The following is a 14,352-nucleotide window of genomic DNA, read 5'->3' as shown; positions in this document are numbered from 1 at the left end:
GTGTGTGTGTGTGTGTGTGTGTGAAATCCTCACAATATTTCAATCCCTACCCACCCCCAGTTGAAAAGCTCACTCTGTGCCACCGCTAAGACATTTTAAACACAATTCCTGCAACCTCAACAACAACAACAATAAAAAAAGGGCGAACGGACGGTTTTCTGTCTGTCCAGCACCTGCAAAGCACAGAGGAACCGACCGTCTACCTAGCAGATCACATTCGAACATGACACACGGGGGGGGGCCTGAGAAATCTCCCAGTCCTCGCTCAGGTATTGTTAACCAATCAGCTGTGAAGGGAAGTTCCCCCACCGCGCGAAAGAAGGCCAGTCGGCCCACTCTGCCTGTGCTGGCTCTTTTGAACGAGCCATCCCATTAATTTCGCAGACCTTGCCCATTTTTTTTTCCCCCCCTCTTCGTGTATTTAATGTGGTTCTTTCTGAAAGTTACGATTAAATCTACTCCCTTTCAGGCAGCACGTTCTGGATCACAACTCGCTGTGTTAAAAAAAAAACTCCTAATATTCCATCCAGCTCTTTTGTCAATCATCTTAACTGTGCGTCCTGCAGATAATCTTTGATCCGTGTTACTGTTTCTCCTGCCACTGGAAACAGTTTCTCCTTATTTACTCTATTAAAACCCTATTCGATCCCCCCCCCCCTCCCCGCCCTTCTCTGCTCGAAGGAGAACAATCCGGGCTTCTACAGTCTCTACGTTAATTAAAATTCCTCATCCCTGGTATGGACAGAGCCCTGGAGTGAGACCTGACCCCAAAATCTTTTGAATCAGAAATGAGTGCTCTACAAACTGAATCAAGGCTGACAAAATATGATGACAAGAGATGCAAAGTTATCAGTGGCTAATAACAGTTTGCATTAAATATTTCTATAATATATTAATATTCTACACTTCCACAAAATCTTACTTCCTGTTAACATGTTTTTTACACTTTAGTGTTAAGGCTTTTTCACACTGTTCCGACATGTCCATTTATAGTGGGAACTATCAATGTAAACTTGTCACATGGCAATTACACTCTTCCACCAGTGGTGGTGCTGTAGCACTTCAGTCAACTTCTCAGCCCATATTGCCCTACTGTGAGCTAACTCCGCCTCTCTGCTTCCCAAACAACTGTCATCTTTGCCATTTGGTTAGAACATATTATTAAATTAAAATGAAGGAGATAAGTGACTGTAAAATGGAGTCTGAATCATTTCTGGAAATATTCAGCATTGACCTGAAACATTAACTCTTGTCTCTCTCTCTCTCCACAGTTGCTGCCTGACCTGCTGAGTATTTCTTGCATTTTCTGTTTTTTATGTCAGATTTCCAGCATCTGCAGTACTTTGCTTTTGTGTTACCTGAATTACTTGTTTTTGCACAGATCCAATTATCCTCTACAGCGTATGAGAAATCAGAGACTTGATGTGTGGTGAGTGGACTGTGCTGAGGACAAGGTGCATATGGACCTATGGTTTCCCAAAGTTCTCCCCCACTGGGGGTTTTCCTCCCTCATGTCTGGCTCTGTTGCAGACTCATTTTTCGAGATTGATCACTGCGATCGGTCAATAACTCCATCATCATTCTATCATGTACGTATCAGGAGAGGAGAAGGTGAATTTGATGGATCTTGGTCTTTCTTTGTTGCACTGTTCCTATGTACTGTCCAACTCTGCTTCATCTGTGAATACACTTGGTCTAAACATCCTGTCAGTGAGGCCACTAAAGATTGACTAGCAAGAATAGGAGAGTTCTCAGGACAAACCCAATGACAAGGGGTTGGGATATTTACTTTTCTCCTTGACTGACACACTTTATAACTGTGCTAATCTGCTTTAACTACAGGTGGGATTACCTGGAGTTTCCAATCAAATTTGTGGCTTGTCTTTTTATATGAAGAGTTGCAAGCAGATAAATATTGACAAATTGGATAGCCGAACAGTGAGAAGCTAATGCGAGGTTAAATAAATTTTCAAATAAAGGGTCCAGGGAGTGAAGGGGAGAGTGGGATTAGACTGGGTGGAATATTAAAGGGTGTGGGGAGTGAGGGGGAGAGTGGGATTAGACTGGGTGGGATATTTAAGAGTGTTGGGAGTGAGGGGGAGAGTTGGATTAGACCGGGTGGGATATTAAAGGCTGTGGGGAGTTAGCAGGAGAGTGGGATTAGACTGGGTGGGCTTTTAAAGGGTACAGGTATAAAGGTCTGGCACACATAGGGTTAACATGAAACTGAGTACGTTACCACCCACACAATGCTGTAACACATGACCCACACTGAGGGGCCAGTTTAGTGTTGGACAGGGCGGTGTGTGTACAAGCAAGCATGGAGACAGCTCTGAGCCTGCATCCTTTACTGTACGTTTGTAAATAGTTCTTCTAGTTAATAATTACATATAGTTAACCTGCTTAAGACTACATTAAAGACTTCATTAAGACCTATTGAGCTGTATCTAACACTCCTACAACATGGTGGCAGCGAATGGAAAAACCCAAAACCTCATGAAAATTGCAGAGAGCAACTAAAATCCAGCAAGACTACGCGAAATTCAGAGAAGCATTCTGACCTGAAGAAAAGTTCTGGAAGCAGATGTGCAGAGGAAAATCACCAGAGAGACTCAGAAACAGAGAAATCGGGAGCAGGAGTAGGTCATTTGGCCCTTGGAGCTTGTTCTGCCATTCACTATGATCATGGCTGATTGGCTATCTCAACACCTTATTCCCGCTCTCCCCAGAACACACCCCATGTCCCTTAATGCCTTTAGAGTCTAGAAATATATCTATTTCCTTCTTAAATATATTCAGGGACTTGGCCTCCACAGCCTCTGTGGTAGAGAGAATTCCACAGGTTCACCACCCTCTGAGTGAAAAAGTTTCTCCTCATCTCGGTCCTAAATGGTCTACCCTGTATCCTGAGATTGTGACCCCTCGCTCTAGACCCCCCAGCCAGAGGAAATATCATCCCTCCATCCAGTCTGTCCATCCCAGTCAGAATTTTATACATTTCAATGAGATCCCCTCTCATTCTTCTAAACTCCAGTGACTACAGGCCTAGTCAGACCAATCTCTCCTTACATGACAACCCTGCCATCCCAGGAATCAGTCTGGTGAACCTTCGCTGCACTGTCTCTATGGCAAGTATATCCTTTCTTAGGTAAGGAGACCAAAACTGCACACAATACTCCGGGTGTGGCCTGCTGTATTGCTGCAGTAAGACATCCTTGCTCCTGTACTCACAATGAAGGCCAACACACCATTTGCCTCCTTAACTGCTTGCTGCACCTGCATGCTTGCTTTCAGTGACTGGTGTACAAAGACACTCAGGTCCCTTTGTACATCAACGTTCCTCTATCTATCACTATTTAAAGAAAACTCTGCCATTCTGTTTTTCCTAGCAAAGTAGATAACTTCCCATCTATCCATGTTATACTGCATCCACCATGTATTTCCCCACTCACTCAAAAGTTCCAAAGAAAGGCTGGGAAGCTGAAGGCAAACATTTAAAATTCCTCACTGCAACAGATCTCTTTGAAGTCCAGCTTCAATTCCAACAGTGCAGAGTCAGCAGACCAGCGAGGCCAGCTAAAACTTCTACATTCCAGGAGACAGCAAGTCCTGAGAAACTTTTAAATAGTTCAGCAGTCAGAAGTTGTTGTTTAAAAACTCCATTAACAAGGCGACGCCTGAACACCTGGTGTCCGAACTCGCTCTGAGAAGAAAAAATATTAATTTGTTAATTAATTTGGATCAATCGCAACGAAAGAATCAACTTTAAAGACCAGCAAAGGCCAGGATTTGCCACCTTTGTGACCCTAAAGCGTAGTGCTCAGACAGAGAAGTCTGAGGCAGTCAATCCAAGCAGCCATTGGTTAAATCATTTTCAACACTGGGCACGAATGCCATTGCGGCAGGATCCCGCCAAAACCAGAACGCGTGAGTACATCCTTTGTCTTCAAATGAACGGCGACGCCATCTTGAATTTCAGTAACTTCTTAAAGCTGAACCGACACTTTCAAATTTTTCAACCGTGGATCAGAAATCCTCTCTTCCAGGTCAGTTTAGACTTATCCAAGGCCCAGATCAATCACATACTTGGGGACTTTGGAGAAAGAGATTCCTTAAATACATGATTGCTTCAGGTCTGCATAGTAAGACAGAAGCTGAACAAGTTAACACGCTGCTTTGCTTGGTAGGGCCCAATAGTGGACGACATTATTGCTGGACAAGGAATCAATGAATCATCTGCTAAACTTGAGAAGTACTAAAATCATTCGATGTTTATTTTAACCTAAAAAGTAACAAAATCCTCAAAAGGGCTAAATTTAGCAATCGTGTCCAGCAGCCGGAGAACCTGTCAACTCATTCATTAATGATCCATACAGGATGGCAGAAGGCTGCGAATATGGAAACCCAAAATCCTAATTTATCAGGGATAGAGGAATTGTAGGAAAAGTGGACAATGCTGTCCCAGACATTCTGCCGGTAGAGGAAGATCTACCCCTCGAGAAAGCTGTCCAGGTTGTTAGCCAATCTGAACTCTGTGAGCAACACAGGTCTATTTTAAGTGGTGAAAGTAAACCGTGGTATAAAGGAAACCCCACTGTCCAGCTATCGAAACAGCACAGACACAGAGACACTCCAAGCCAAGGGAAACAATACCCTAACTGACCAGTAGAGTGACCATGCCACTCACAGGCAAGTTCAATGTCCTGCAAGTTCAGTCCAATGCTTTCAATGTAGCTGAACTGGACACTTCAGGAAGCTGTGCCAATCCAAAACATTGAAACACAGAAAAGATCCCAAGATGATTCATGAGGTTGAGCCAACACACCAAGAGGACACACAACCATGCTTCTTGGATGAGGTCAGAGATCCTGGATATTGCAATGTGGACATTTTGGTTAATGGCTGTCTCACAAACTTTAAATTGGACACGGGAGCCAGTGTTACAGTCCCATCAGACAGAGAGCCATGGCTGAGAGACCTCTGGCTTTGAACAACAGACACACCCTTCTCTGGGACCGGAGGAATCCAGGTTCTGCTCAGAGACACGATTCTGGATGGTGGGAAACAAACCCTCAAACTGATTGTGTCATCTATAACCAGCCCTTCTCTCTCTTAAGCAGAGATGTCTGTGTAGCCCTGAATCTCCTCAAAACAGCAGAAGATGTCAAGGCAACCACTGTCATAAATCATACAGAACAGCAGGTTCCTGAGAGCTCCGACCACGGAAGGTTCTCTTGACTGGGACTTTAGCTCTGAATCGTCTCCTCTCTTTGCAGAGCAGTTTTTCCCATTGTTGTTACAGGTGCCGGAAAGTCCTCATTGTTCAGGCCAGACAACCACTCAGATGGTTACCATGACGCCTCCAGTGGAGGATAGACAAGAGAGCAACCAACAACCAAAAGAGCCTCAACCTTCGGCTTCGGCAACTGTTGATGAGGTCAACACTGCGACCACAGAACGAACACTGCAACCCCCCAGCCAGCCTGACAGGGCCACAGACGATGCTGGGGCCAAACAGCAGCTGTCTATTACCGATAGCACGCCGCACAGCTAAACGTAAAGGTGAGCTTCTTAAAAACCCACATCCCCATAACAGGAGTGGCCATTTTCCATCACAGGGGACATTGTTTCGACCCACACAGTGAAGGAAGAAGAGGGAAAAAGTGACATGGAGACGAGCACAATGTTTGTCCAGCCCACAAAAAACAGGACAGAGCAACAACCACCATCAACGCAACAACTGAAGTGACAAAGAGTGGCTCAAAACCAAACAATGGATAAATAGGATAAAAAGACACCCAGAAACTAGAACATGGGGTAAATTAGAACAACTTGAAATACATTGGGTAAAGACTTGAGGGGAAAGTGTAGTATAGAAACAGAGAAACATAGAACAGGAGGAGGCCATTCAGCCCTTTGAGCCTGCTCCACCATTCAATATGATCATGGCTGATCCTCTATCTCAACGCCATACTCCTGATTTCTCTCCGTACATATTTCTACAATATACTCAGTGACCCGGCCCCCACAGCCTCTGTGAGAGAGAATTCCACAGGTTGACCACCCTCTGAGTGAAGAACTTTTTTCTCATCTCAACCCTAAATGACCTGCCCCGTGTCCTGAGACTGTGGCCCCTGGTTCTAGACTCCCCAACCAGGGGAAACATCCTTCCTGCATCCAGTCTGTCTACCCCTGTTAGAATTTTATACATTTCAATCAGATCCCCTCTCATTCTTCTAAACCCCAGTGAATACAGGCCCATTCAAACCAATCTCTCCTCATACGACAGTCCTGCCATCCCCGGAATCAGCCCAGTGAACCTTCACTGCACTCCCTCTATGGCAAGTATATCCTTTCTTAGGTAGGGAGACCAAAACAGCCCACAATACTCCAGGTGTGGTCTCACCAAGAGCCTGTATAACTGCAGTAAGACATCCCTACTTCTGAACTCAAATCCTCTTGCAATAAAGGCCAACATACCATTTACCTTCCTAACTGCTTGCTGCATCTGCCTATTTACTTTCACTGACTGGTTTACAAGGACACCCAGATCCCTTTGTACATCCACATTTCCCAGTGTATCACCATTTAAATAATACTCTGCCTTTCTGTTTTTCACACCGGAGTGTATAACTTCACATTTATCCACGTTATACTGCATCTGCCATGTGTTTACCCACACACACAACTTGTCTAAATCACCCTGAAGCCTCCTTGCATCCTCCTCATAACTCACAACCCCGCCCAGTTTTGTGTCATCAGCAAACTTGGAAATATTGCATTTGGTTCCCTCACCAAGTCAATTATATATATCGTGAATAGCTGGGACCCAAGCTCCCTGTGGTACTCCACTAGTCCCTGTCTGTCTTCTGGAAAAAGACCCATTTATTCCAGTCTGTCAACCAATTCTCAATCCACGCTAGTATATTACCCTGAATCCCATGTGCTTTAATTTTGCCCGCTAGCCTCTTTTGTGGGACCTTATCAAAAGCCTTCTTGAAATCCAAATACACCACATCCACTGGTTCTCCCTTATCTATTCTACTAGTTACATCCCCAAAAAACTCCAGTAGATTAGTTAAGTATGATTTCTCTTTCATAAACCCATGCTGACTTTGTCTAATCCTGTTAATGCTTTCCAAGTGTTCTGTTACCATATCTTTTATAATAGACTCTAGCATTTTCCCCACTACTGATATTAGGCTAACTGGTCTGTAATTCCCTGTTTTTTCGCCCCTTCCTTTTTTAAATAGTGGGGTTACATTTGCCACCCTCCAATCTGTAGGAACTGCTCCAGAGTCTATAGAATTTTGGAAGATGACCACCAATGCATCCAATATTTCCAGGACCACTTCCTTTAGTACCCTGGGATGTAGACTATCAGGCCCTGGGGATTTTTCAGCCTTTATAGCACCATTTTTTTAAATAATACTGATTTTCTTCAATTCCTCCCTCTCACTAGATCCTTGGTTCCCTAATTTTTCTGGGAAATTATTTGTGTTCTCATTTGTGAAGACAGAACCAAAATATGTGTCAATTCTTCAGACGTTCCTTTGTTCCCCATTATATTTTCCCCCATTTCTGACTGTAAGGCACCTACATTTGTCTTCATTAATCTTCTTCTCTTCATATAGTTATAGAAGCTTTCACAGTCAGTTTTTATGTTCCCTGCAAGTTTACTCTCATACTCCATTTTCCGCTTTTTGATCAATCTTTTTGTCCACTTTTGCTGAATTCTAAACCGCTCCCAATCCTCAAGCTTGCTGCTTTTTCTGGCAATTTCATATGTCTCCTCTTTGGATCTAATACTATCCCCAATTTCTTTTGTAAGCCATGGTTGACCCACCTTTCCTGGACCTATAAAGGTCAGACACATATAGGGTTATCGTGGGACTAGGAACAGTACCGCCACACAGTGAATAAGAGACCCGCACCTAGAGGTTAGTCTAGTGTTGGCTGTGTGTACTAACAAGCATGGACCCTTCACTGTATATCTGTACATAGTTGTTGTAGTTAATAAATACATATGGTTAACCTACGTAAGACTACAAAGACTTCATTCAGACCCATCGAACAGTAGCCAACATCCTACAACAGCAGGGAGTGAGAGGGAGAGTGGGATTAGACTGGGTGGGATATTAAAGGGTGCGGGGAGTGAGGGGGGGAGTGGGATTAGACTGGGTGGGATATTAAAGGATGTGGGGAGTGAGTGAGAGAGTGGGATTAGACTGGGTGGGATATTAAAGGGTGTGGGAGTGAGTGAGAGAGTGGGATTAGACTGGGTGGGATATTAAAGGGTGCGGGGAGTGAGGGGGAGAGTGGGATTAGACTGGGTGGGATATTAAAGGATGTGGGGAGTGAGTGAGAGAGTGGGATTAGACTGGGTGGGATATTAAAGGGTGTGGGAGTGAGTGAGAGAGTGGGATTAGACTGGGTGGGATATTAAAGGGTGTGGGAGTGAGGGGGAGAGTGGGATTAGACTGGGTGGGATATTAAAGGGTGTGGGAGTGAGTGAGAGAGTGGGATTAGACTGGGTGGGATATTAAAGGGTGCGGGGAGTGAGGGGGAGAGTGGGATTAGACTGGGTGGGATATTAAAGGGTGCGGGGAGTGAGGGGGGGGAGTGGGATTAGACTGGGTGGGATATTAAAGGGTGTGGGGAGTGAGGGGGAGAGTGGGATTAGACTGGGTGGGATATTAAAGGGTGTGGGGAGTGAGGGGGAGAGTGGGATTAGACTGGGTGGGATATTAAAGGGTGCGGGGAGTGAGGGGGAGAGTGGGATTAGACTGGGTGGGATATTAAAGGGTGCGGGGAGTGAGGGGGAGAGTGGGATTAGACTGGGTGGGATATTAAAGGGTGCGGGGAGTGAGGGGGAGAGTGGGATTAGACTGGGTGGGATATTAAAGGGTGCGGGGTGTGAGGGGGAGAGTGGGATTAGACTGGGTGGGATATTAAAGGGTGCGGGGAGTGAGGGGGAGAGTGGGATTAGACTGGGTGGGATATTAAAGGGTGCGGGGAGTGAGGGGGAGAGTGAGATTAGACTGGGTGGGATATTAAAGGGTGCGGGGAGTGAGGGGGAGTGTGGGATTAGACTGGGTGGGATATTAAAAGGTGTGGGAGTGAGGGGGAGTGTGGGATTAGACTGGGTGGGATATTAAAGGGTGCGGGGAGTGATGGGGAGAGTGGGATTAGACTGGGTGGGATATTAAAGGGTGCGGGGAGTGAGTGAGAGAGTGGGATTAGACTGGGTGGGATATTAAAGGGTGTGGGAGTGAGGGGGAGAGTGGGATTAGACTGGGTGGGATATTAAAGGGTGTGGGAGTGAGTGAGAGAGTGGGATTAGACTGGGTGGGATATTAAAGGGTGCGGGGAGTGAGGGGGAGAGTGGGATTAGACTGGGTGGGATATTAAAGGGTGCGGGGAGTGAGGGGGAGAGTGGGATTAGACTGGGTGGGATATTAAAGGGTGCGGGGAGTGAGGGGGGGGAGTGGGATTAGACTGGGTGGGATATTAAAGGGTGTGGGGAGTGAGGGGGAGAGTGGGATTAGACTGGGTGGGATATTAAAGGGTGTGGGGAGTGAGGGGGAGAGTGGGATTAGACTGGGTGGGATATTAAAGGGTGCGGGGAGTGAGGGGGAGAGTGGGATTAGACTGGGTGGGATATTAAAGGGTGCGGGGAGTGAGGGGGAGAGTGGGATTAGACTGGGTGGGATATTAAAGGGTGCGGGGAGTGAGGGGGAGAGTGGGATTAGACTGGGTGGGATATTAAAGGGTGCGGGGTGTGAGGGGGAGAGTGGGATTAGACTGGGTGGGATATTAAAGGGTGCGGGGAGTGAGGGGGAGAGTGGGATTAGACTGGGTGGGATATTAAAGGGTGCGGGGAGTGAGGGGGAGAGTGAGATTAGACTGGGTGGGATATTAAAGGGTGCGGGGAGTGAGGGGGAGTGTGGGATTAGACTGGGTGGGATATTAAAAGGTGTGGGAGTGAGGGGGAGTGTGGGATTAGACTGGGTGGGATATTAAAGGGTGCGGGGAGTGATGGGGAGAGTGGGATTAGACTGGGTGGGATATTAAAGGGTGCGGGGAGTGAGTGAGAGAGTGGGATTAGACTGGGTGGGATATTAAAGGGTGCGGGGAGTGAGTGAGAGAGTGGGATTAGACTGGGTGGGATATTAAAGGGTGCGGGGAGTGAGGGGGAGAGTGGGATTAGACTGGGTGGGATATTAAAGGGTGTGGGAGTGAGGGGGAGAGTGGGATTAGACTGGGTGGGATATTAAAGGGTGCGGGGAGTGAGTGAGAGAGTGGGATTAGACTGGGTGGGATATTAAAGGGTGCGGGGAGTGAGTGAGAGAGTGGGATTAGACTGGGTGGGATATTAAAGGGTGCGGGGAGTGAGGGGGAGAGTGGGATTAGACTGGGTGGGATATTAAAAGTTGTGGGGAGTGAGGGGGAGTGTGGGATTAGACTGGGTGGGATATTAAAGGGTGCGGGGAGTGAGGGGGAGAGTGGGATTAGACTGTGTGGGATATTAAAAGGTGTGGGAGTGAGGGGGAGAGAAGGATTAGACTGGGTGGGATATTAAAAGGTGTGGGGAGTGAGGGGGAGAGTGGGATTAGACTGGGTGGGATATTAAAGGGTGTGGGAGTGAGGGGGAGTGTGGGATTAGACTGGGTGGGATATTAAAGGGTGTTGGGAGTGAGGGGGAGAGTGGGATTAGACTGGGTGGGATATTAAAGGGTGCGGGGAGTGAGGCGGGGAGAGTGGGATTAGACTGGGTGGGATATCGAAGGGTGCGGGGAGTGAGGGGGAGAGTGGGATTAGACTGGGTGGGATATTAAAGGGTGTGGGAGTGAGGGGGAGAGTGGGATTAGACTGGGTGGGATATTAAAGGGTGTGGGAGTGAGGGGGAGAGTGGGATTAGACTGGGTGGGATATTAAAGGGTGTGGGGAGTGAGTGAGAGAGTGGGATTAGACTGGGTGGGATATTAAAGGGTGCGGGGAGTGAGGGGGAGAGTGGGATTAGACTGGGTGGGATATGAATGGGTGCGGGGAGTGAGGGGGAGAGAAGGATTAGACTGGGTGGGATATTAAAGGGTGTGGGGAGTGAGGGGGAGAGAAGGATTAGACTGGGTGGGATATTAAAGGGTGTGGGGAGTGAGGGGGAGAGAAGGATTATACTGGGTGGGATATTAAAGGGTGTTGGGAGTGAGGGGGAGAGAAGGATTAGACTGGGTGGGATATTAAAGGGTGTGGGGAGTGAGGGGGAGAGAAGGATTAGACTGGGTGGGATATTAAAGGGTGCGGGGAGTGATGGGGAGGGTGGCATTAGACTGGGTGGGATATTAAAGGGTGCTGGGAGTGAGGGGGAGAGAAGGATTAGACTGGGTGGGATATTAAAGGGTGTGGGAGTGAGGGGGAGAGAAGGATTAGACTGGGTGGGATATTAAAGGGTGTGGGAGTGAGGGGGAGAGAAGGATTAGACTGGGTGGGATATTAAAGGGTGTGGGGGAGTGAAGGGGAGAGTGGGATTAGACTGTGTGGGATATTAAAGGGTGTGGGAGTGAGGGGGAGAGAAGGATTAGACTGGGTGGGATATTAAAGGGTGTGGGAGTGAGGGGGAGAGAAGGATTAGACTGGGTGGGATATTAAAGGGTGTGGGGGAGTGAAGGGGAGAGTGGGATTAGACTGTGTGGGATATTAAAGGGTGCGGGGAGTGAGGGGGAGAGAAGGATTAGACTGGGTGGGATATTAAAGGGTGTGGGAGTGAGGGGGAGAGAAGGATTAGACTGGGTGGGATATTAAAAGGTGTGGGGAGTAAGGGGGAGAGTGGGATTAAACTGGATGGGATACTAAAGAGTATGGGGGGATTTATTTTATGCAGCGAAATGTTGTGATCTGGAACTCATTGTTGGAATGGGTGGTGGAAGCAGCTTCAATAGTAACTTTCTTAAGGGAATTGGATCAATATAAAATGGAGTAAAATTTTCAGGGAAGATCAGCGGGAGTGGGACTAAATCTTTCAAGGAGCCGACACAGGCACGATGGGCTGAATGGTCTCTTCCTGTACTCTAAGACTTTGAGACCCTATACCAAAAATAGATTGAATTATTTTGACCCAGTGCAATATTTGCATATCATTTAAATTGTTTCTTACTCATGGTGAAGGAAGACTGATTTCTTTCTGTAAATGCTAATTCATTTTAAGGTTTAACTATTAACAGAAGCTCACATTCCCCGACAGCTCAGGAAGTTCACTTTCTTTCTGATGAGCTGTTGTGATGGACGCATCAGGTCCTGGGCACTGCCTGGGGACAAGGGAAATCACCTACCCCATTCTGGCAAGCAGCAAGTGCTCTATCCACCACTAAAACACCCTCATAAATATTCATATGTGTCCTACATTACATATTCTTATCTGAGAAACCGCTGACCATTAAGTCCTTATGTCAGCAATTCTATTGCCAAACTTGGCAAAAAGCCATCTAACGTGTAGAAACTTTGATTTTCATTTTCTGCTATTAACGTAATTTCATCGCCATCTTCATCAAGCTGTCAGTCAAAAATCTATTCAAAAGGCTTGGAGTGCAATTTAACCCAAATATCAAACTTCACATCTCAAACGTTAGGGAACTGTGATGGCTTCCAATAAAGTATCTCATCTCATCAAAAACAATCAAATCCCCAACTGATCAAATATCACACGTAATGGGAGTGTTTCCCAACACCGGATCTCTCCGTTACTTTTGCTAAGTTAATAGTCAGGACCACAAATACCACAAAACCACCCAATCAAATCACTCAAACGAATCACCCCCTGTGGCCAAGGCTTTTCCCAGGTTTTCAAAACCTGAGATGTGATGCACACTTGGAACTGAGACAGATTCAACATATCATTTCTCTCATTAATAAAGGGGATAAATTTCCAATTAATCTGTGGAAACACTGCCTGGACGTTCTGAGAAGCAGCAATTGTTGTCAGATTGTCACTCCACTCAAACACTCCCCTGACTTGACGCTGTTCCACATTCCTACTGGGACCTTCCGAGCCCGGCTTTCCCAGAAATGGGGAGCACGGTGTCCCTCAGAGAGCTGGGGGAAGACAGGGCATGCCCCATCTTCCAGCACGGGCTGCTGTACGGTCCAGTTTGAATGTTAGTGACTGGGTGGGTGGATGAAGGAATGAATGAATGTGTAGGGTGGGAGGGCAGACAGATAGGGTGGGTGAAGTGAGTAAGTGGGTAGGGGGTAGATGGCTGAGGTGGTAGGTGGGTGAGGTGGTAGGTGGGTGAGGTGGTAGGTGGGTGAGGTGGTAGGTGGGTGAGGTGGTAGATGGATCAGGTAGTGGGTGGGTGAGGTGGTAGATGGATCAGGTGGTGGTGGGTGAGGTGGTAGATGGATCAGGTAGTGGGTGGGTGAGGTGGTAGATGGATCAGGTAGTGGGTGGGTGAGGTGGTAGATGGATCAGGTGGTGGTGGGTGAGGTGGTAGATGGATCAGGTGGGAGGTGGGTCTGGTGGTAGATGGATCAGGTGGTGGTGGGTGAGGTGGTAGATGGATCAGGTGGTAGATGGGTGAGGCGGTAGATGGATCAGGTGGTGGTGGGTGAGGTGGTAGATGGATCAGGTGGTAGACGGGTGAGGTGGTAGATGGATCAGATGGTAGACGGGTGAGGTGGTAGATGGGTCAGGTGGTAGATGGATCAGGTGGTGATGGGTGAGGTGGTAGATGGATCAGGTGGTGATGGGTGAGGTGGTAGATGGATCAGGTGGTAGGTGGGTCAGGTGGTAGATGAATCAGGTGGTGGTGGGTGAGGTAGTAGGTAGATCAGGTGGTGGTGGGTGAGGTAGTAGGTAGATCAGGTGGTGATGGGTGAGGTAGTAGGTAGATCAGGTGGTGGTGGGTCAGGAGGTAGATGGGTCTGGGGGTAATCAGGGGTCAGTGTTAAGATTTCCTTTGTAATAGATTTCAGCAGTTTCTACATTCAGCACTGATGTCAGGCTCACTGGCCTGTAGTTCTGTTTCTCCCTCTCTCCTGTCTACATTCAGCACTGATGTCAGGCTCACTGGCCTGTCGTTCTGTTTCTCCCTCTCTCCTGTCTACATTCAGCACTGATGTCAGGCTCACTGGCCTGTCGTTCTGTTTCTCCCTCTCTGCTGTCTTCCAAAACTCCAGACTGCTGGGATCACTCTAGAGTCTAAGGAGTTTTGGAAAATCACAACCAGTGCATCCACTTTCTCTGTATAATTACATCTTTTAGAAAGCTCGGATGTGGGCCATCACATCTGGGGATTCGTTGGGTTGTAGACCCTTAAAGTTCCCCAATATCTCTTCTCTGCTAAGATCAATTTCCTT

This window comes from Carcharodon carcharias, chromosome 13 (genome assembly GCF_017639515.1).
Source record: "Carcharodon carcharias isolate sCarCar2 chromosome 13, sCarCar2.pri, whole genome shotgun sequence".
NCBI lineage: Eukaryota > Metazoa > Chordata > Chondrichthyes > Lamniformes > Lamnidae > Carcharodon > Carcharodon carcharias.
This window is presented reverse-complemented; position numbering follows the sequence as displayed.